The following is a 22951-nucleotide window of genomic DNA, read 5'->3' on the forward strand; positions in this document are numbered from 1 at the left end:
CAAGTAAAAGGAGAAGTTTTTGTGGGAGACTTCAGGATTAAAATCTCCAGGCTGTTTCATGCCAGTATCTACAGGTTGAGCTCGATTTGATGATTTGATTTGTGCGTCTGTGTGAGTGAGGGATTTCTTGGAAGGTAAGTTTGGGAAGGAGAGGAGAGTGAGGAGAGTGGAGGGAGGCAGAGCATGAGCAAGAGACGCCTCCGAATTCCCCTCTACTCCTCTCTTTTTCGTTCCCTTCCCTCCTCTTCATCCTACCCCACCCCTCTCCGTACGGCTGCCACCCCACCCCATCCTGCTCACTCCCCTCCTTCCACAGTACAGCCTGCCACAGACACTTGCTTTTTGTATGAAGGGGTTTAACCCAATGAACAATCCTGTCTGTCTTTCCCAAAATAAGCCAGTGGGAGAGGGATCGCCGAGTGAGCCAGGGAGATTGGAGCAGCGAGGTGCACAGCCCCTGGTTATAAGTCCTGGGAGTGGGAGCTCAGCCTGCTTGGACCCACAGCCTTTAGCTCAATATACACTGCCTTGCTGCCTGCCTGACTGCCTGTCTGACCTGACTGACTGACTGAGTCTCCCTCCACTGTTACTCACTCTCTCCCTCTCTGTCTTGCTCCCTCGCTCCTTCCCTCCTACTTTCCACCCTGGAGAGCGAGAGCACACAGATTGGGAAGGTGCTCCTCAGACCTGCGTCTGGACAGCTTGAAGACGGCACAGAGAGGATTTTTCACTCTTGTCTCATTTGCCTTTTCATCCTCTCTCTCACTTTTGCCGTCTCTGCCAGAAAGCACATGGATGGACTTTTTGTTTTTTTGCTGGAGGCAGAAAAATAAAAGTTAAGCAGACAATTTGCTCCACCTGCAGTTGAAAATATCCAATTTTTAACTTTGTGTTTTCTTTTTTTTTCCTGCTCTTGTGAGCAGCACTGGACCAATTCAGGGTAGCCCTCCTCTTTTTTTGGCTGCATGTTCATTGAATATCTGATGCCATCGCATCCCATGGGAGACACGCGTGGCTGAAGCAAGGAGGGAGGCAGAAGAGAGACCCACCTGACGCTCACACCTACCGCTGCCCTTACCCAGTGCACCCCCGCCCCCCACCCCCTGCCCCTCAACGCTCTGAGGAGAGAAAGGTAAGCCCTACCTGCCCTCACATTCCTCCGGCTCTGTTAGCATCCTCGGGTCCTGTCACCTCTCGTCTTTTCACTTTTATCACATGTGGCTGCGCTGGCAGAGGCCAAAAGAAACAGGAGGAGAGAACAGGAAAAGGAGAAAAAATAAAAATAAAAAACAGACGGTGCAATATCTTAGTCATGGGACCTGCATAATTCTCCTCAGTCCTAAGCTAGTGCACAGAGTAATGGCTTGCAGATTAGAAAGAACTGGTACAGTTTGTTCATCAAGCTCCAGCCCAGGCATACATACTGAAAGTACAATATTCCAGTTGTAGCTCCGCACCCGCTATTGATTTACTCTGAAGGTCCTGACTTTCTCTGTAGTCGCAGTCGGAATTTTCTGTCTCCTGATGAGTTTGAGATGGTATTGATTACTGACTCGGCCTTGTGTGTTTATGTGAACTTTCAGGTGTAGGGCTAAATCACTGCTGATGCATCCATACCTGCGTACATCTGGAACTTTTGCTGATGATGTTGAAGTGGGCGTGGTGTGTATTTGGAGTGTATATAGGGGTGGGGCAGTGTGGTAGTGGGATATGTACAGTGGGTTTGGCTCAGTGACATGCACTCTCTCTGATTATCGGCCTCCATGTGGATAGATCATGTGTTTGTATATGTGAATGTAGCTGCTGCTCAAAGCCAGCGTTCTGTTGGCGTGGACTGCAGCTTGTTTGATAGTTTTTGATAGATTTATTAATCTGAAAGTTTATTGAAGTTCATACTGTGAGTGGAATGTACCATGGTGAAGGAATACTGCAAATGGACACATGGTCCTATCATTTTTCCTCCTTCTCTCCTCTTCTCTTTGTCCCCCTGTTGCTTCACTCTGTCCATCCACTGTGACGCCTCTGGCAAGCGATGCTGCATTCCACTGTAACGACATCCCTCCATCGCAAAAGAGAAAGAGGAGGAATAGCCGTGACAGAGTCCTCAGGTATCCCGCATGACAAACTCACAGAGAGGCAGAGAGACAGAAAGAGATGAGCAGAGAGGAAAAGGACAAAGACCAAGAGGAACACATTAGTGGAGCTTAGAAAATGTGCAAAAATACAGAGAGGATTCCAGAATGCATGCTTTGCTGTGGAGATATCGATCACATGTGTTTCAGTGCACCGACAGCAGGCTTTCTTAGTAAAGGAAGGAGGGAGACACAGAGAGAGGTGTAGAGTGAGAGTAAGAGAGAGGGGGAGAGAGTCTGGAAAAGACAGTGGGCTGGAGTTCTGAAATCCAAAAACATTTGGCAGCATCCCTCCATTTCACTGGCTTACGGCTAGAAAAGTCAGCTGGATATGTACCTGTTTGTGCGCGCGCACATGCACGCTCCTAGGTGACTGAATCAGTGAGAGCATCAGAGTGTGTTACGCAATCTTCAAGGGGAGTGGGTGAATGGATGCACACTAAAGCGTGAACTCTCCCCCCGACACTGAGGTACAACAGGAGTCCTCGGGTTTGCAGGGCTGCTGGTGCAGCGTCTGCTTTACTGTTCAAAGTGGTATTTGCTCATAAAGTTCAGGGCCTCATATAGATTTACTGGTTTCCAGTCAGTCTTCCCACACTCTCTTGGTTCTATTAAAGTACCTATAGATCAGGAGATTTATGCTCCTCTCTGCTTTTGCCGGCATCGCTAGCCTTTTTCTTGGCCTGTACCTCCGTGTCTTGGCACATGCATGATGACAACTTTGTCCTGTAACCATGGCAACCCAGTGCCACAGACTGGGATTCTCTGCTCTCCAGTGGGCGGCAACTGTTCGCTTACTTTGTCACTGGTGGTTACAAGGAGCCCGAGTGTGTTTGTGTGTGTGGTGAGTTATTTCACCGCAACTAACAGCCTCCAACCAGCCGCCCATTCAGGCTTTTGATACAAAGTGCCAAAGCGTGACCGACCATGCACAAACAACAGTCACGCTGAACGCACAGCAGCACACACAGCACACTTTATGCCCTGTGCAATACAAACACCTACATAGATTGAACACTCCTCACACACATGGACACACACATTTCAAACAGATGAACACACTCACGCTGTCAGATGCCAAACCGCCTCGTCATATAGCACTGCGGCTCTCATGCCGCGCTACAATTGCTTTATAGGCCAGAACGTGTTGATGTTGGGACTTTTGAGACTCCAAACTCTCCATCGGCTCACTCCTCTTTTGAAAATCTTTGAGGATGAGTTCTGTTCTCATGTCAAGGTGGAACAACAAGGTTTTTCTCAGTAGATCTGGAAGCTTTTTGGTGAGATTTCATCCTCATTCGAGCAGCCCAATGGAGAGGCAGAGTGGAAAAGAGAGAGTACTTGAACTGCTCAGGTGTAAGGCTTTATAAATGTCTCCTTTATCAGTCACTGTGCTGCTGATTGTCAACTCTCAAATCACTCCTGCTTCATCAAAGAGACACTGGTAGAATGGATGCACACTGTCATCTTCAAAAGAAGTGAAAGGATTTTAATCAAAGTTATGGGAGGTGTCTCTGCCTTGATACCACTTCTCACCCCTGTTTGGCCTGTAAAATAGTCTCCACTTTGTTGCCACAAGGGGGCACAATAACAGGCAGAGACACAAACCCACGGCGTCCTGTGACCAAGAGTAACCTGTTGCTTTATATCTGAATAACTTTGAGACTTATCACATCTCCCAAATTCTACACTAAGTCACCTCATGACACTGATTGTAATGGAGGTAGTTTCTCCCTCTTTTACTCTTCCATCATTGTGATTTAGACACATCTTCTCTGACTCAGAGGTTTAGCATTTCAACACATTTCAAGTGAACTCAGCCAAAGATCTTTGTCTTGTCTGTCGTCCTCGTCAAGAATGCCAAATCTCTTTCAAAATGTTCTCAAAACCTTCACGTGTCACTTGCATGTGTGTGTGTGTGTGTGTGTGTGTGTGTGTGTGTGTGTAATGGTGTCTTTGTACTCCCTCATAGTCTCTTAGTGCATGTTTGTATATGCTCTTGCATGTGTGTATTAGAGTGCACATGTGCTTCTATTACTCTGTCTTGTGCCGTGCTAGCAGGAAATGAAGGAGAATGCCACTCATTCTCAAGGAAAAGTAAACACCCACTTATTCCTTTACTTCCTTGGAACCCAAACACCTTCAGACCACACACACACACACACACACACACACACACGTACACATACACACACGCACATACACATAAACAAAGTTCCCCCATCTGTGCCCTTTGTTTCATAGGCACTTTAGCATAAAGAAGAAAGAGTGCCAAACAGGCCACTCCTTTAATGGCTTCACCAACAAAGAGTGTGTTTTCTTAAAGTGTTCTTTTCAGCCGGATGACCATGTCTGTAATTACAGCCATGCACACACACACACACACACACACACACACACACACACAAACACACACGCACACATACTGTACATGCGCATACTTTTCAGCACGTAATATAAGGCATGCTAACTGGTGCAGCTGATAAACTGAATGAAGAATTGCTCTGCAGGGCGGTGGAAACAGAATACATGCCCTGGTCTTAATCAGAGCCTGGACCATAACGTTCAAGATTAATAGGTTGGATTTGTTTTTCAGCTAAAGGGGAAGAAGGAAAAGACAGAGACAGTAAAAGAGGGAAACATATTTTCGTGTGCAGAAGCATGAAGATTTGCATCTTGTCTCCTTTTACTTCCTTTCACCTCGTGTACTTGTAATCTCTAAGCTTGTTTGCACATCACCAGTAGTCATCTTGGCCTGGACATGCAGCTGATATATGTGGAAGTCAGTCAGCTATATGGCAGACAGTGAATCTGCACAAACATATGGCCCTCCAGGGTGGACAGAGCAGCACGTTATTAATCAGGCTCTTGTATTGAAGGACATTGTTTTGGCTCTCAGCTCTGTATGAGCCCTGAAAAAGCTGAGCAGAGGACAGGAGGAAAACAAATTTTTTCTATTATTCACATTCTGTTTGTACGCGTATCCAGATTTTGGCAACTTAACATATTTATTTTTCCCTCTCTGTCGCTCTCTAATTCATTTGTCTGTCTCCCTTGATCTGTGTTTATCCATCTCCCACTTGCTCTTTCGTTCTCTCATAACTGTGTCTGGACCAGAGGGAGTTTTTCCACTGGGCTGGCAGCAGCAGGGGGACAGAGAAAGAGAGGCAGGGAGAGCAAGCGGTGGGGAGGCTTGGCAGACGCCCCTTGTTATTTTTCCTCCGCCTCCCATTGACTCTGTCAGCAGTGGCTCAGTCTTAGCAGGGCCTCCGAACTCAGAGGGGCTTGACAACATGCCCTCTTCGGCGATGAGAGGGAACTTATCACGGGCACGCTTAGGGGACAGAATCAGGAGGAAGTGGCTTTCATCATTGCATTGCCACTTTTTCCCTTTAAAACTTTCTCCTTTCTTCTTGTCTTTGTTCTAGTTGTCCCAGCTTCTTTTTGTCCTTTCCATAACTTTTTTTTTTTACTGGTGCAGGCTACAAATCCTTTTGAATGAAACCCCAACTCTTTACTGGGCTCAAACTAAAACCCCTGCGGTAAAGCAACCTTGTTCTCCGACGTCAGCCATTGCTTTAAGTCAGTGAGGCCTGAACAAGGCACAGTAACCAAGCCACGAACAAAACACGTTATTGAGCAATGCTTCCTGGAGTCAGATCTATATTTTTCCAATGGTGCGCCGGAGGTTACTGGGATGGCGGCTCGTGTTTTCAAAGAGAATCCAACAGGAACAAACAGGAACGAGAGCCTCAGTGCTCATCCAGAAACAGTGCTGTTATTAGTTAATGGGTTGTGACATTTCATATTCCGCTGCTGAGGCTTGAGTTTTCCCTGGTTCAACAGTCGATATGAAGAAGCAAGAGTTTCCCCGCGTCTCTGGAGGATGTGTGTGATCTCAGTTTTGCAAAAAAAAAGAAAAAGAACTCCATAACAGTGAGCGAAGCCAAGTGAAGATTGTTTGATGTTTGGTTGGTTCAGGTAGCTGTGCAAATGAGCATGTGTGCACAGTGCATGTGAGTAGGTTTACTTGGCTTTGGTCTTTGCTACCTCATTCATTGCCCCTCAGTTCACCGTCTGGCAAAAATTTTGTTTGGGGCTTCCAAAAGCAGGACATTGGGCCAACTTTTAACAGGGGTCAGCTCCTCAGTATAAAACTCACATTATCCAACTTTTCATCTTGTTACAGACGTACTTCCCAGGCCAAGTGTTTATTTTTATTATTTCACTTCAGATGCAGGATGGATATATCTCTCTCTGATGGGTCAGGGATTGGAAACAGCTCTTCTGAGACCATTTGAAAAGCTCCAGACTTTGTTATTGTTCAGTCTGAGCTTGATTTAGACGTGTGCGTAGGTGTTCGTAAAAGAGAAAAGAGACCAGGGTTATTGTGGTGTTATGGTTCCCTCGGAGCAGGATAATAAAAAGCGTTTTATTTCACAGGGCCAGATTTTCTGGAATAGGACATGAACACTTGCAAAGTGACACATGTATTGTGCTATATGGTCACACACAGTGAAGTTTTTTTTTCTCCAGTAGCAGACGGCAACCTAATATCTACAATCTGTCAACAGGTTTTGCTCCACCAATTACCTCATAGTTAAACTTGCAGCTGTTAAAGGAAGAGCTTATCCGATTTCTTGCCCAGAGTTAGATGAGATGAGCAGATCGATACCTGTGCACCAGCACCTCTGAATCTCAATAATAAATAAGAACTCGTCTGGCATTTTTACACTTTTTTTTTTTTTTTTTACTAATTAAGCAAACAAGCTATAGCATGTGGCAGTAGTTAGTGAGGCTTCGAGGTGTTGGCAGGCAGATTGTTTTTTAACCTTTAAACAGAGCCAGACTAGATGTTTCCACCTGTTTCCTGTCTTCGTGCTGAGCTAAGCTAACCAACTGCTATTGGTAGCTTCATGTCAGGCAGACACATAAGAATTATATTACTTTTCTTACCCAACTCTGGGATAAGAAAATTGGGAAACATTTTATGGCATATTTAAAGCATCATTAATTTATTTTGTGGCCATTTGGGGGCAGCAGATCAAGCTGTAATCACTGACATATTATCACCTCAGGAAGTTGACATGGTAAATATATTATTAAGTAAAATAGTTGCACATTTACAGCATTCATTAGTGTTCATTCTTTAGTATTTCTGGTCAAGTGGCTCTGTTAAATGTTCCACTGTGTGGGTATTTAGCATACTACAGTGCCTTTTATCAGAGCCTTTTTGCTGAAAACAACTGCCTGCTGTGGCTGGAAAATATAATGTGGAGAAGAGAACGAGTGACCCAGTAAAGCTGCAGGCAGTTGAACCACAAAATGAGCTGAAAGATATTAAAATGCTCCACACACCTGAGGGGACTGCAGAGCCGGGTGATAATTCTCTGTGAGTTCATTGCTACAACCAACCTCTTTCATATCAAAGTATTCGTTAGTGCTGTCAGGAGAACAAGATATGCTTCAAAGAGTACAGAACAATGGGAGGTGATGAAAAATATTTTCATGTCACAAGAGAGTTTTTAGCATCTGCTGAGCATGATGGGAAATTAACACTCATAAGACTGTTAATGTTTGTGATGTCCTTTCATATATAAACCCCTCTGTGGTCTTTCAGTAGCAGGTGACTGCAGGTGCCCACCACATGGCCGCAAACATCTGTGAGCCCTCTTTCTTCCTTAAACAAACTGCCCCGATCAACACTTAAAATTTAGTTTGCCGCAAAGTGTTCCTCAAAGAGCTGGATTTAAGACAAATGGTCCCCTACAGTGGATCACCACAGCCTTTATAGTTGTTTCTTTAGATTTTTTCTTTTTTGACACGCTGTATTATGTATCTCAAGACCACAAATTACGCCTCCAGTGGCGCATACAATCTTTTTGGACACTGATATGTGTTTACCATGGCTCCAATCCCACGTGAAGACAACAAATCAAAAACAGGAATCAGACATAACACACACATTTCGCTGGAGCTGTTTACTATGTCCCATGATTGTTCGATGCAGGATGCTGGTTCCCTCAGACTTTATGTTTAAATGGCCTTGGCTTTGAGACTTAATCCTTTTTGTACAGACTTTGAGCCCCGTTGAGAAACATGTGTTTCATAATGCAATGCTCAGAGGCATTATGCAGCGTACAACACAACCAGTCCTTCAAGGCTTTTGTCCTAATCATTTCCTGTAATCAGCAGTAAAGTAGCGAAACGATAAAATGAAAAAGCGACTTTGTGCTCATTCCAGCTCGTTTGAGGTGAATGCTTTGTGAGCATTGCTTTACTGAGTGCGTTCTGCACCATGTTGTGTGTGTGTATGTGGATGTGTGTGTGTATGCAGTCTTAACTACAGTTCTCTTGTTTCTGTTTATCCCTACAATATATGTAATGCTTCCTGGAGTTTGACAGGAGGGGCTGTGCAGTTTGGCAGCATTCCTGAGTGCTTAAAGAAGCTGTTGAAGAAGAATTATTCTGTTTCATGCTTGCAAGACAGGAAGGGTTATTGCTTTGATCAACAATTTAGGAGGGATACAAGTGGAGTAGAGTTTCATGGGGAACATTTGAGATGCTGCTCAGTGAAGGCTAAGATAAACAAACACAAGGCTAATTGGATGACAGCCTCACTGTATGCCTCTCCATCACACATACTCAGTTTTGTTGGTCAATGTGAACTTAAGGAGGTAACATAAGTAAGCATGCAAGTGAGTGCGGAATGATTTTCTTTATTAAAACCGGCATTTTAGTAAGTGTGCCCCGTCACGAGACTGTAGTGATGACATAAAGTATATTTCTGCATATCAAATACAGAATTCAGCTCATACTAATTCATCCATAGGAGTGCAATGTATGAGAATAATAGTGGAGAGATTAAGGAGCTGCTGCTGGCTGCAAGAACGCAGCTGTGGTTGCATAAAGTAGCACAGAAGTGAAGTGTCTTATTAAAAACAGAGGATGGTCAGAGACTTACATGCTGTGAGTTTAAGTGTAGATGTTGCAAAAATGAAAGATTGTTGAAGAAGATGATGGGAATAAAACATCTTCTACCTGACTTCTGCCTGAAGTCTGCACTGATTTGGACTGTGAACACTGCATAAGTACAGCCACTTCTGGGAGGATGTCCTTTGGCCAACCAACAAAATACTTAATTAGGGAGGGCTTTGAAACAATTACAACTCACTTTCATGTGGCTTGCAGATGGCTGTGTACTCTCTCTCCCCACTTTCCCTGCTCTTCCCTCTGTGAGCTGCCAGCAAAAAGCCCTGTTGCATTGCCTCATTGCTAATTTGAACCAGAGAAGTGGTCATTTCCTAACAGTGGGCCCCGGTCCGCTCCGCAAGCCCAACCGACAACCAGCCCAATGGAGCCTGAGCTGGATTGCGCCCAAAGCTGGGCAGAAACCACACAAACCCGAGTCTTCCTGACATGTGGTGAAAGTGTGATAGGGATATGGGAAACATCAGGAGGGGTTAGGAAAGGGGGAGGGCGATGGATTCATTTGGAGGGGAAAGACAGATTGAAGTACGACATGATGAAAATGGGGACAGGAGAAAGTGGAAGGGGCGGTATTTGCGGGAAAGAGGCAAGGAGAGGTGAAAGTACAGGAAAAGATTTGAAGGTAGAAGAAGCAGAAAAGGGAAAATAAGTTGGTCTGATGAGCGCTCAGTTTGTAGCAACCATGTGGCGTCTTTGATCTGGCCGAGGATTTGAACCAGTGTCAACAGAAACATGCAGGGGCCGTCTGTTTGCTCCCAGACACAGATCATTCCTCCATGAATTACTCCGCTTCAGTTCACCGCAACCTCTTTACTACTAATGTTTGTTTACCCTGTCGGGAACACCCGGCCCATTCCTCAAGTTGAGCAACAAGCTCAGTAATACCCCAGAACTTTCTGTGCCACTAATCTCTGGAGGGAAGCTGAGATTTAGGTCGTTTTGAAGATTTAAAAGATACATTTAGGTAAAACAGCGCTACCTTTATATTCTGTATTTATTCAGTAACTCATTTCTCATTAGGCCTATAACACAGGATCCATTCATGTTATTCCAGTCGCTGTCTTCCATCATGCGGATGAGGCATGTTTCTGTATCTCTCGTAGTCTGGAAGGAAGAGGGAGGGCAAACAAGGAGGCAGAGGAGGAAGACGAAGACGCAGACATGTCCGCCAGATCGTTACAGTGAGAGGATGTGTCCTGAATGCTGTGTCCCTGCCATATGACAGCCTGCTGATTCAAACCTCATGTTGGGAGCAGGGAGACAGCGAAAAGACAGCTGAGATAGAGGCTTGCGCATGGTTAGACTGCAAAAAAATGTCCGCCCACAAAAGGGCTTAAGTAGAAATGTTTTTCTGAAAGCTGCACTTATCAATACTTTTATACGAACAATGGGTCAAATCACCACACGTACTGTGAAAGGGGTTGCTTGTAGGGACATAGCCACAGCTCATTCTTTTGTTTCTGCAGCCTACAACTGTTTCAGGATCACCCTCGATAATCAACATTGGAACGAGTGGCAGCGTCTGATTTGAATGAAACAGCTCAGGTAAACCCACTGGACCCTTCCTACCTTGCAAACAGCTAATTGCTAACTAACTGTTACTTATTTTGTAATGTTTTCAAAAGTAAACAATTTGAAAATAGATGCATAATCTTCTTTTCCTGGAGGGAACTTTCCTGAAAAAAATAACCCTGGTGATGTCATCAGGGTCATCTTGGATTGAGCTTGAAGACATGTTTAACAGAAAGACATGGCCATATATTATGTACCAGCCGGGAAGAGTCGAACGAAGAGATGCTCTTGACTTGAATTATGGGAATTGTAGCTCATTTTTTTGAGCTTGAGCCAAACTGGGAGCTGAAGCTAAGGATGCCTGGATCTCTGCTGCACTGATTTTGACTATTATGGAAAATTGGACATTTGATTTGCATTGGAAATAACAAAAAAAAAAAGCATACCCAGATTGCACAAGTTTTCACTTGTTGAAAAAAAATGTAAATGACTCTTTTACCAATGTCCTCTTAAGATGGGCCTGATTAGATGGAAGCAGCTAGCAGTACAGCATATAGACATGTATTCAATTTGTAATTGGTTCCAGGATGTCCTTCATTTGCGGTTATAAAAACAGACATCTGCGTCGTGTGGACATGGTTAAAATATCACAAACCATAGATCTGTGTGCTTAACCGCTCTCTGGGAGTGGATCAGCCAGGACATCTCGTCTTGAGGGATGCTGGGGAAGGCCAGCTGAGATAAGCCAGGCGTGAGGAAGCAGGGAAATGCACAAAAAGCCATCCACTCTCACTTGGAGACAATGACAAATCCAGACTCCATCAACACTTGAAGGGAATGTGCAGAGACCCCCTCCAAGTCCGCACAGTAACAGTGCCCTAATGAATTCAGGGCCTTTCCCCTGTGGGCTGTATACACGTATGATCCAAAAACCAGGTTCCCTGACATTTCTCTCTGTCTCGTGTCTCTTTCTGTTCCCGTGCATGATCCCGTTGATCAACAATGTCTTGCTGTTTCGTCTGGACTTTTGCTTGTTGAAAGGCATCTCCCAGTGAGCTGAAAGTGATGATAGCCCCATAGTCTTAACGCAGAGCTCTTCCTACAGACCGTAGGAAGTTTTCACCATTCGAACAGCAGTAGTTATGTATCATAAAGATCCAGACCTCAGAAATCATCTGTGGAAACCTAACGTCCATCGACCTGACCTGATGTGTCCCTTGCTAACATTCAGTACCAAGACAGGAAGTGAGTAGCGTGGCAGAGGGTGTGGACTTCAGGGTGGTGGTATACCTCAACCTCGGTTTATTTTCCATATCCACGATTGTTCCCTAATCTTGACCATACTGTAGTGTAGTGTACTGTATTTGTACTGGGAGCAGAACTAGACAGAACAGAAGCTGAGCAGTGGGGTTTCTCACTGCTGCTTTCCTTCAGTGATACATATTAAACAAACAGGAGAACAATGTTGAGGAATGCACCGCATGGAGTCTGCATCGATTAATCTGCAAATCTCCTCCATGTGACGCTCCTCCTGCCCTCGTCCCTACCCATTACACTGCACTCAATACGATTATTCAGAGAGGAGGGGAAAAAGAAAAGCATTAGTTGTAATGCTGCCAGGGTCCAAAATTGTCCAAATAGTTCTCAGCCCTGCCAGACACAACAGCATATTCACAGGCCGGACCTGTCTGTGGATTCAATTCAGTCTGGCACATTTGGAGTCTGTCTTCTGCTGTGTCCTTTAGCAATTTTGGCATTTTGCTAAGATTCAGCCTACATGTCTTTTCTGTCCATTGTCAAGAAATGGCATGGCAGCGCTGTTGACCTTGTGCATCATCTTCAAAACACACAACAGGCCTGTTCTCTGTGCAGAAGCTGAACCTTTGTGTCTCCTCTCTCCTCTACATAAGCTCCCGGGAAGAAGGAGTGTTCTCACGCCTCACCTGTAACCTCAGATGCACTTCATCCTATGTCCTCCCTGCATCGTCTCTCTGTACATTTCTCCATTTGTCCGTAATCCAGTCCATAGAGGGCGTCTGGAATGTGTCTGTAATCACTTTCAGTGCATTTTTCTGCAACAAGAGAGGAGCTCAGGCAGTAACACAAAGTGTCTGTGGTGGGTGGGAGCATATGCAGAGATACAGACAGGCAGACAAAGTAATGGATGGTGACGTTTGTTAGCTGAGAAAATCATCTGATCTACAGATATAGAAATTAAGGTTGGCCAGGACTGGATTGTTTCCTCAAAAGTGTCTTAGAATAAAAAAACATCTTTGTTCTGTTGACTCATGGTGCTGTTGGAAACCCACTTTTTAAACCCAGATGGAAGGGTTTTGTCTCTGCTATCAGTCTAGACTCTATTTGTTTTCACATCTGTGCTTGTGCGATAAGCAAATTGTGGCCATTATCTTATGAGTGTGAGAGGGCAGTTGTGTTTTTCCCCACGGTGTGGATAAAAAAGCAGAGGCAGAAAAGGGGAGGAAAAAACGCGCACAAGCAAAAATGAGTGTGACCACTGTGGGAGATGTGGTGAACATCAAGAAGCTGGGGTGGAGGTGGAGGGCTTGGGGTAGGGGAGGGTTGGTTGGGTGGGTGAAAGAAATTTGGCATCGCCGATGGAAACGGGGTCTGGATCCGGCACACACTCGCACAGAAACACATAGATACACACACGCAGAGGACAGACACCAGCACCCATCATTCAAACAGCATTTTCGGGGCCATTTAAGTCATTCCAATAAAAACTGCAGCCGTTATGATACGTTGTCCAGGGGAGACAGAGGGAGACGAAGTTATGGCACGGGCAGGCTATGGGGTAGTAGAAAGAAAATGTGGGAGAAGTAAGTCAGACAATGTTTGTTTTTAAGTCTGCACTTTGTCTCTTTTCCATGTCATTCTCCCTCTGTGAGAGGGAGGCCAGTCCTCCAGTCTGGGAAAGTGATTTATTGATAGCAGGGAGGTGTGATGGCATTATATTCTTGCCGGTCTTATCAGTAATTGCTTTCATTCTTCTCTCAGCTAAACTTGTGATATTTACTACTGGTGTAGTGATGCAACTTTGTCCACAGTTCCCTAATACTAACCCCGTGTTGGCAATGTGGAAACATCTCATGGGATGTTTGACTTTGCTACCTTTAGCTTGGGCTAATACTGATCTATTTACGCTCATATGTTACCCACCACCTGCGTGCTACTGTTGTTTGACTCAGTTAACCCCCCATCACCCACACTAGACTACACTCAGAAGACAACCTCCTCCAAAAACTTGACAGACCAGACCAACATCTAACAGGAAAGTGGTGGTGGTGGGCAGGGGGGGTTTATCTGTCAGCCTCACGACCTTAAATCTCCATCCAAGGCCAACAACCACATATGCAGCATTGCATTCCGACGACTGTTATTTCGGCATTATGTCTATTTGCACTGTTCTCAACTGAGGGGCTGTGAGAAGCCGTCTAAACAGCTCTCTCATACCACGCGATCCTTGCAAGTGTTAGCATAGCCGGCTGAGTGCAAATATGGAGCAGGGCGATGGAGATGTCGGATAGCTGAAGCCTCTTGACTTCATGGCTTGTGTCCTTTTTTTCAGCGTCTTGATCCTTTGTCTTCCATCTCCTCCCAGTCTGCCTCTGAAGCACGCAAATCCTCATTCTTCTTCCCCCAAATTACAGAAAACACTTTCTTACTCATCTTTAGTGGTATGTAGCAATGTGGATAACCTTCACTGTAATACAATGCTGGCAAATCTTCCATCTTCATAGCTATAATCCACTACACGTAAGTGAGAAAATATGTTTTTTTATCATTTGGATGAACTTACCAGTTAAACAGTCATTCCTCGGCAGTGTTGCACTCTATTGAAATGGACTCCTCAATGCACTTTGCACCCTATAGCAACAGTTTTGTTGATATGCATTCATACACAGACATGTACACATACATCTAATCCACATACACATACCCACCCTCACAAAAATGTTCTGAGGTCTGAGCCACAGAACATTTTTACAGTCCATTCAAAAGCCATTACCTCTGATTTACAGAACACATATTAACTTGTTCTCCTCTACACCCACTTACCACAACATGCCCCACCTCCTCCTGCAGCACACCTAAAGTTTTCTTAAGCTGATGGTTTGACTATGAGTTGATGTCTCCTGTCACCGTCTTGTTTTGTTTTGCGTAGAAAACAAAACAAACAAAAAAAACACATACACACACAAAGAGTGTTGGGGTTTTCACTCCTACCTCTCCAAACCTAAGTAAACACGCTGGCTTCCAAACCATACAGAGTCGCGCTAAAGAGACGCGTCAGACGGGGCCCGGGGTTATGCTTTCTCAGCAGCGGGTGAGTGATTTGAAAGGAAAGAGAGGTTTTGTGGGCAATTTACATACGCGGGACTTTGAGTCATTTCGGGGTCATTTGTGGGCTGCAGGCAGCCATTCCTTTGGCTCTGAATGGACCATCATATCTCTGATTGATGGCCTTCTATCACACGTGTTTTACGACTGATTTTTTTGAGCATAATCTCCCACTTTCAGAAGGAAAGTGAGAGGAAGACGTTTGCATTTGCAAGGGGAGACAATCAAAAGACTAGACATACAATCCATTGCACAGTGCATGCCTTCAGAGCACAGGTTTCAGATTTGGTTGAAGATGCTCTTATCCACCTCCCCCCCCCCTTTGCGTTGCCTGCTTGCATGGTGTTGCTCAACTTGAAAACAATTACAGAAGTCATCCATCTGGTTGCAGTTTGTATCTCATGCCAGTTTGAGTGGGAGCGATGCAGAGACCTCCAAGGGGTTTAACACAACAACGGCTCACGGTCGAGAAGAGTGGTTACATATTTCCAGCTACTGTAGCAATAAACACATTCACACACAGACACATGCTGATGCAGAGGGAGACCCAAGGGTATAACTATTAAACCGATAGAACTTTAAAATCTAGTGACTGGTTACGTTCAGGGGAATGGCAGAATGGACATGTATTGAAAAGACATTAAAATAATGAATTGTATGGTGAGACAGAGGGAGAGAAAGTATGACATGTATTGGGCCCATGACAAGTGTAGTGGTGGAATGTCCCGGGGTGTTTGTCTCTCCACACCTGTGGAACTAATAGCGAGCCACTGAAGTCAGATGTCCTATGAAAATATTTTGGTGGAATGAGAGAGGGGGAGAAGGGGGGGGGGGCATGGATCAGTTTGAAGGTTCATACCTAAGGACAGGCGTGGAGTTTGGCTAACGCATAGGATTTCCATTAAATGGCAGGTTTGAGGAACAAGATAATTGCTCTAGCAGAGAGTCCGGCCTGAACCCCATCTCCTTCTCTATCCCCGTTTCCCCACAGATGCACTCTGGCCCATGTGCTGCAGAATCGTTGCTGTTTTGAAGCAGCAGCAGTATAGTAGCATATTTAATACTGTCATTCTTAAAGCTCACGGAGACCGCATCATCATTAGTCATTTAGATGTGCGCAAAAAAAGCTTCAATATTCCAATGAACATTTGCACATTTTGAGGGAAACTGAAGCTCTTTAGTGGACTGAACAACACGTGTCCTCAGGGTGAGCGAAACCTTTTTATAGCCAATTAAATTGCTTTTAAAAAATGCTTGGCTTTCAAGCTGCAAACACATTTTTCCTTCTTTTTGTTTTCACCGACAACAGTGATATGCTTACAAAGGTTTTATGAGGTCAGAGAGGATAGACAGCCAGAATGTGGTATGGAAGTGGTCCTGGTAGCATTAGAGGATTGGTTGAGGCTTTCCACTGAGGCAAACGCTCCGCCGCTGCTCCCCTCTTCCTTCTTTGAAGTCAGCGATGGCAATACTTATCACAAATGATGATGTTCCCAAGTCTCTTTTGCAACTTGGACGTAAGTTATAGTGGTTAAGCCTGGGACTGGGTCTTTCACAGTCCAAAATATGTATGCTTTTTATTAGTTACTTATTTTTCTGAATATCTGCCTATGGGGTGAATACTTCTCATGCACAATTCAGCTTATTTTAAAGAAGATTCTTTGATCACATGTCATCTTGTTGAAGCCAGTGATGTTAGACTGCCTTTTAAGCCACACTAGCGACATGGCTGGCAATGTCTCAACAAGTTTTGCATGGATTGGAATTCAATACAGACATTCACGATGCCCCGAAGTTAAGTCCTTGTGACTTTGGTGATCTGCTGACTTTTCCTCCAGCGGGTCACGGTTTTCACTTATCCAGTGAAATATCTCAATATCTGCTTGATGCACTGGCAAAAAGCTTTATCCTTAAAAAGCAGCATGTTAACATTGTCACTGTGAGCATGCTGACTGCAGCTTTTAGCTCAAAGCACCACTGTGCCTGAGTACAGCCTCACAGTTTTTGCATCATCCAGCCCTGGCATTGAGGAAAAGAGAGAGAGAGAGAGAGAGAGAGAGAGAGAACTAAAAATAAAATCTCACTGTGTGAAGAAATTATCAGATTTTCTAGCATAATGTACAATCATCCGGGCATGTTAGTGTATCTTCTGGGTGTCAGCTGTAAGGAGTGGTGGTATTTTAATGAGCACGCTTTTAAAATTCCTGTCCCCAGTTAGGGTAAGGCCACTGAAAACATACCATAAATGGAAATGGGAATGCTGTCTACATCATTTTTTGGGGACAGACATCCTCAAATCAGATGACGATGAAAAACCGCATCACTCACTGACGGCCAAAAATGCAGCCTTTGTGTTTCGATCTTCTGCCCTAAGGACACAAAATACAAAGGATGATGATTTGAATGCCCTTCAACACTGAGAAGTGAGAGCTTCACAGTCTGCTGCTCTTGGCAAACCTTATGGAAATGCATCTCTTTGTACATGGAAAAGACCTGCAACTGAGTGACAACACTAACAAACATGATCTTTGACGGTGACTGACATGGGATATGACCCGCTGACCTTTCCAACTGCTGCTTAATTGGTGACATTTCCTCAGTCACTGGGAGTCACGGTGCATGCTCCGTTGGAAGGTGGTGAGGGTTTGGTGGGTTGTGACTGACGGGTGCGTAGCTGGTGGGCAGATGGCGGGTCATAAATGCAGACATGGCGAGCAGGCTGGATCTTCAAAGGGAGGCTTAGCCAGTGCTTGCTTTTACAGTGCTATAGGGTCACATTCCTCCCAGACACAGACTTTTAAATCCTCCTGGAGAGGTCAAATCTAGAGCTGTGAATGGATAATGGAGGATTTTGCTCCAGTGATTGTCTCGAGCGATGTAGAGCTGTCAAGCGGCGTTGAGTATGTCCATTTGGATGAGAGGAAACAAAAGCCCTCCTTCATTTCCCAGCCATCTTCGGTCACCAGAACAGAGCAACAGTGGGCAGACAGGGGGCGAATAACTCCGTGGATCAAGCCTCATCTAGAGCTGTGGCAAAGTGCCGAGCTGCCCCATACCACACAACTCTTCCCCTCACCCAGACTTTAATCTTCATCCCACTTTGATATCAAAGTCAGAATTGCTAATGTGGGAGGAATGGGAGAAAGGAGGGAGAGAGGTAGAAAGAGGGGGGAGTAATGGGAGAATAATTGGGGAATATGGTTTCCAAAGCTGTGTTATTTTTTTCATGAAGCTGAGAGACGTATTCAAGTCTGGAGATCAAACGATGTGGTGCTTTTTATGTTCTCGGGCCACAGTGAATGAAGGAGCTGAGGTTTCCCGCAGCGGCCTGCACTGTGTCATCCGAGGAACTCGAGCAGCTCTCCCTCTCCCTGTCTGCCTCTCTTTCCATCTTCCTCTCTGCCGTCTCTCCCGTCCTCGCTTTTAATCTGTTGCGTCAATTGTTGGAAGTCAGTCTGGACTTTGCTTGGTTCAGTGGAAGATGTTCAAGTCCCTTAATCAGTCTGCAGATGATATCTTTCGCTCTGACAGTTAAACTGGCACACTGTTAAACCTGTCTGCCATGTAGGTCTGCACTACTACCTTCCATTTCACAACAGACTGAAAAGACTGCCTCAAGGAAGCATCGGATAAATCACAGAAGAACCGACTGAGTCATATTCTGTAGCTGTTAAAGTATCAGGTGTTTAACAGAACATAAAGCCTGCTGTGTGTACAGTTTGACAGATCATTAACAAGGGTGTATCCCAGAGGAAACCGACACATTTTCTCAACCATGATCTCACTCATACTCTTGCATGTAGATGGAGGCATCTGCCTGGGCAGGGCAAGACCACATGGTCGGCCTCATCTGAGTCACCGCTATCGACCCCGCGCTGTTCTGACCGCGCTTGGCCCGGTGCCCCCTCGCTCCACTTTGCACTTGTTTGCCAACTGACAGCTTGTAAACAAACTTGGTGAAAGAGGTCGCTCAGCAGCCACTTCTCCCTCTAATCCCCCCTTCATCCCTGTCATTCCTTATTTTGGCGTGTCGGTCATTTAAGTTTGTTTGGAGTAATAACACAGCGGAGACTCCCACCCTTGGAGAGGTTTAGCTCACTGGAACGGCTGAATATGACTTCATGAAGGTATACCTTTCACACTGTCTTCTTTATTAATGTTCCATATTAGAGTCTTTATGTGTCATAAATTCATTGCACAGAAGTTTTCTTGTGCTAGAATGAATTAAGCGTTTTGTGACTTCTTCAAACTGCAGTGACAGATTTTTTTTTGGCCACTTGGGGGCGGCAGAAACAAGTCCAATATTTGCACTCGTTTTATCTCAATCTTTGGTCTCCACCAACTCTTGAGGGAAACATCTGGCTGTTTACCTGCTAAATGCTTCACCACATTTACCAGCGAGTTGATCACTGCTGTTTATTTCAGGGCAGGCACCGCACAGGTAGTGCCCGGAAAACCAAACCATGAGAAGAGAGTCGCTGCAAGAGTTGTAGAACTGAGGATAAAACAGAGTTGGATGAAAGTTCTTATGGGTTCTTCAATGCAAAAGAACCCTTTTACGTACAAGTAGTAACGTGACCTATTCTTGATATAAAAATAGTGACTACAGCAGCTTTAAATAGGAAACCCTCAGACAGAACAACAGCTTCAACGCCCAGATGTTTCAGAGGTCAAAACTATTTTTTGAAGAGCACGTGCACCTTGAGCTGCCTGCACAGACAACAGCACCAGTCTCTGTGTCTGTTTTGATTTATTTGCTCTGGATCGGCTCTGTTTAAGGAGCCTGGCCTCCGCCGCCTACCAGTGATGCTCCATCCTCCCCCACCGATCCTCCAGTGTCCAAGGATGTGTCTCATTCTCATGTCTGTGGTGTAAGTTTTATTCCTCTCTAACTCTCAAATTCCTCCCACCAATTCTCCCGTCCCCTCCAGCTGCCAAGTGGAGACAAAGAAGCTGCTTCAGCCCTCCTTTGGTCTAGTGATTATCTAAGCGAGGGCCCATCAATCTAAACTAACTCCAGACTCTCAAGAATGTCCCCTCCTTCTGGCTGCCAGGTTGGAGATAAACACATATCTGATCTGGAGAATCAGCCCTCAATCAGCCATTAGTTTCATGCAGGCTGATGTAGCCTCCGTCACTCTTATCATAACCTCTCTAACTGTGCTCCATCATGCCAGATAGACTGATACGATGTGTTCGCAGCACCGAGCACAGGTCCCACCATTCAAACACAGAGAAATACTTCTTCACTGTTCCTTTATTTCCACTTAATTTCACCTATTTGCGACATAATGCATAATGAGGTTATTATTGCGTCTAGCCTCGCAAAGGCTGAATGTGCTGTTTTATTGGCTCTTGGCAGCGCTGCAAGAATTCCATGAGGCAGGTGAACAAGGAAATAGAGTTCATTCAACACCACACAATTATCTGAATGTTTGTTGTCATTAAAAGCCCTTTTAGCTTTTTCCCCGGCTCCTTCCTGATGAACAGCGCTCAGACTTGACATTCTGGGGAGCAAACCAGACACTTTTACAGCCCATTAACCATAAATTTGTCCTGATTTTTTTGTGTTTACAGCAGTAACAGATGTGCAAATAATTCCTTTTCACTAAATTAAATCATACTTAGGATGTACAGTCGCTCGTATAGGCTTGCAGACATTTCAGAGGACTTTAGAAGTCATATCCAGATTATATAACTCTGCAATATTGTTTTGCAGCCAGATTTCGGTCGCCCTAAACTGTCCCAGACTGACAATGTCGACTCCCGCCGCCTTTGATCTTCGCCATTATATCTTGTCTCGTAGCAACTGGAACATTCCATTGTGTGTCTCTGATCACCTCCTGATGACTGGGATGTGGAGATAAGAGAGAGGGAACGGGGAGATCTGTTTTTAATATAAAAAGGAGCCCTGATGAAATCAATCACACAAAAAAGAACTGAACAGGGAGTCACCCCGATCACGATTAGTGTCAAGAGAGTGGAGGGGTGTTGACAGAACGGGAGGGAGGGTCAGAGGGAGAAACAGTGTCAGAGAAAGAGAGAGAGGCAGACAGAGAGATAAACAGAAAGGGGACGTCCTCTTTCCCATCTGTGTTGTAGGTTTTTAGGGAGGAAATATTGAGTTAACCCCTGTATCTGTGAGGCACGTTTCGCCTGTCCCGCTGCAAGCTTGGACTGATTTATTCCTCCTCTCTTTCTCCGTCTCACCTCTCACACTCCATGGTCCTGTGTCTATAACGCGGGTAATGCACGAGACATGACAGGTGAGGACAGGTGAGAGGGACAGCCTAGACAGTTGATGTTAAAAAAACAGAAAATAAAAATACATGCATGCATGCAATCAAACAAAATGTATTATTACATGCCTTTACTTCTGCAAGTCAGTTGTATTAGCGGTAGTCTTTCAGTTGTCTCGGCGCAGCTGCAGACCGGCAGCGTCTCATTTGGCCACTTTTTGCTTTCTCCTCTGCAGTGTACAAAGTGTGCCTGTTCAAACAAGACGTGGTGCTTTTGGCAGAGCAGCATGTCTCTGTCTCCTTTCCTTCCTTGATATTTAACAATCACGCCTGTCGCACTGGATCACAAGCAAACAGCATGCTCAACTTTTTTTTTTTTTCTTTGGGAAATTCGTTGTCATGACATAGCTAAGTTTACATTTCGACCTGTTTCTAATTGGCTGACCTGGAGAACATGATGTACTTCCATAGAAAATGTCTGTATTATTTGTGTGAGGTAGCTACTCATGATATTTTTAGTCACATAAGAGAGAATTATTAATTTTATTCATTTTCTTAAGCAGATCAAGACGGTGGAATTGATATGTTGATGCAATGAATGGTTTGTATACACAGGTGTCGTTCAGTGTGCACAGCATGTGCATACGAATTGCAGGCACATGTTTACTTGAGACCGTGTCTCTGAGTGAAATCACAAACTAAATCAGACATCCAGTAATATGCAGGAGTGTGAAATAGGACTGAGCATGACTCCAGCCCTCCACTTGACACCCCACCCCTTGTAGGATCTGACATTTCCCCAAGCTCCTAATACTGTCTTCTCTGACCTGTGCTGCTCTCTGGTGGCTCCTATAGCTTTCATAATGCCTGGCGAGGGCCCACTGTTCACTACTCCAACGGACCACTTGGTTTTCTTGCAGTTTTTACGTGGCGCCTTGGGTGCACATCAGCAGCCAAGTAGCATCTTTTATGTGTTTCATGCTAGAAAAGCAGGCTGATTATGACTGTGCAGACGTAGCCATAGTAAAAGTCCCACTTATCACATGCTTGCCGCGCAATTGTTTCAACAACCCTAACTGTTGGGAAAGTCTTGAAAAATGATTACATTACATGTGAGGGATGACTGGACATATGTAATCAAGTCTGGCTCTTACCCCTCACTTTTTACATCCTCTCACTCTTCATTTGATGCCATCATTGCTGATTTTTATATCTCGTTTTTGTTCCTTCGAATCTAACAGCTTCACAGCATCTTGACAGCTTTATCATTCACACACACACACACACACACACACACACACACACACACACACACACACACACACACACACACACACACACACACACACACACACACAGAGCCATGTTTATACAGCCCAGTGGTGGATTTTGGGAGGTGTGAGGCCAGAGCTGGCAGGGTCCTCTTACATAGCCAGCACTCTTAGCCAACAGCTAATAAAGGCTTGCATTGATCCTGATGGGTGGGGTGGGCTTCAGCAAGGACCACAGTCAGAGGAGGCTATGCACTGTATGCTGGTGGTCTGGTTAATATGCATGCATGCATGCGTGTGTGTGTGTGTGTGTGTGTGTGTGTGTGTGTGTGTGTGTGTGTGTGTGTGTGTGTGTGTATGAGGTGCTTTGTGGGCTCTTTTCAGCTGGCAAGGTCTGCAGACAGAAACACCCAGCTGGGGTCAGCAGCGTTATAAGTGAGTGATC

At 44.9% G+C, this 22951-nt stretch overlaps 1 protein-coding gene across 1 annotated transcript in view; it reads left to right on the forward strand.

The window, feature by feature from the left end:
* The first annotated feature begins 394 nt into the window (after positions 1 to 394).
* The window catches only part of col8a2 (collagen, type VIII, alpha 2), a 44987-nt gene continuing 22430 nt past the window's right edge, over positions 395 to 22951 (forward strand). Inside the window, exon 1 of the mRNA XM_070985257.1 lies at positions 395 to 1132. The gene's annotated coding sequence lies outside the window, so the exon portion shown is untranslated. The remainder of the gene's footprint in view (positions 1133 to 22951) is intronic.

This window comes from Chaetodon trifascialis, chromosome 17, assembly GCF_039877785.1.
Source record: "Chaetodon trifascialis isolate fChaTrf1 chromosome 17, fChaTrf1.hap1, whole genome shotgun sequence".
Taxonomy (NCBI): domain Eukaryota; kingdom Metazoa; phylum Chordata; class Actinopteri; order Chaetodontiformes; family Chaetodontidae; genus Chaetodon; species Chaetodon trifascialis.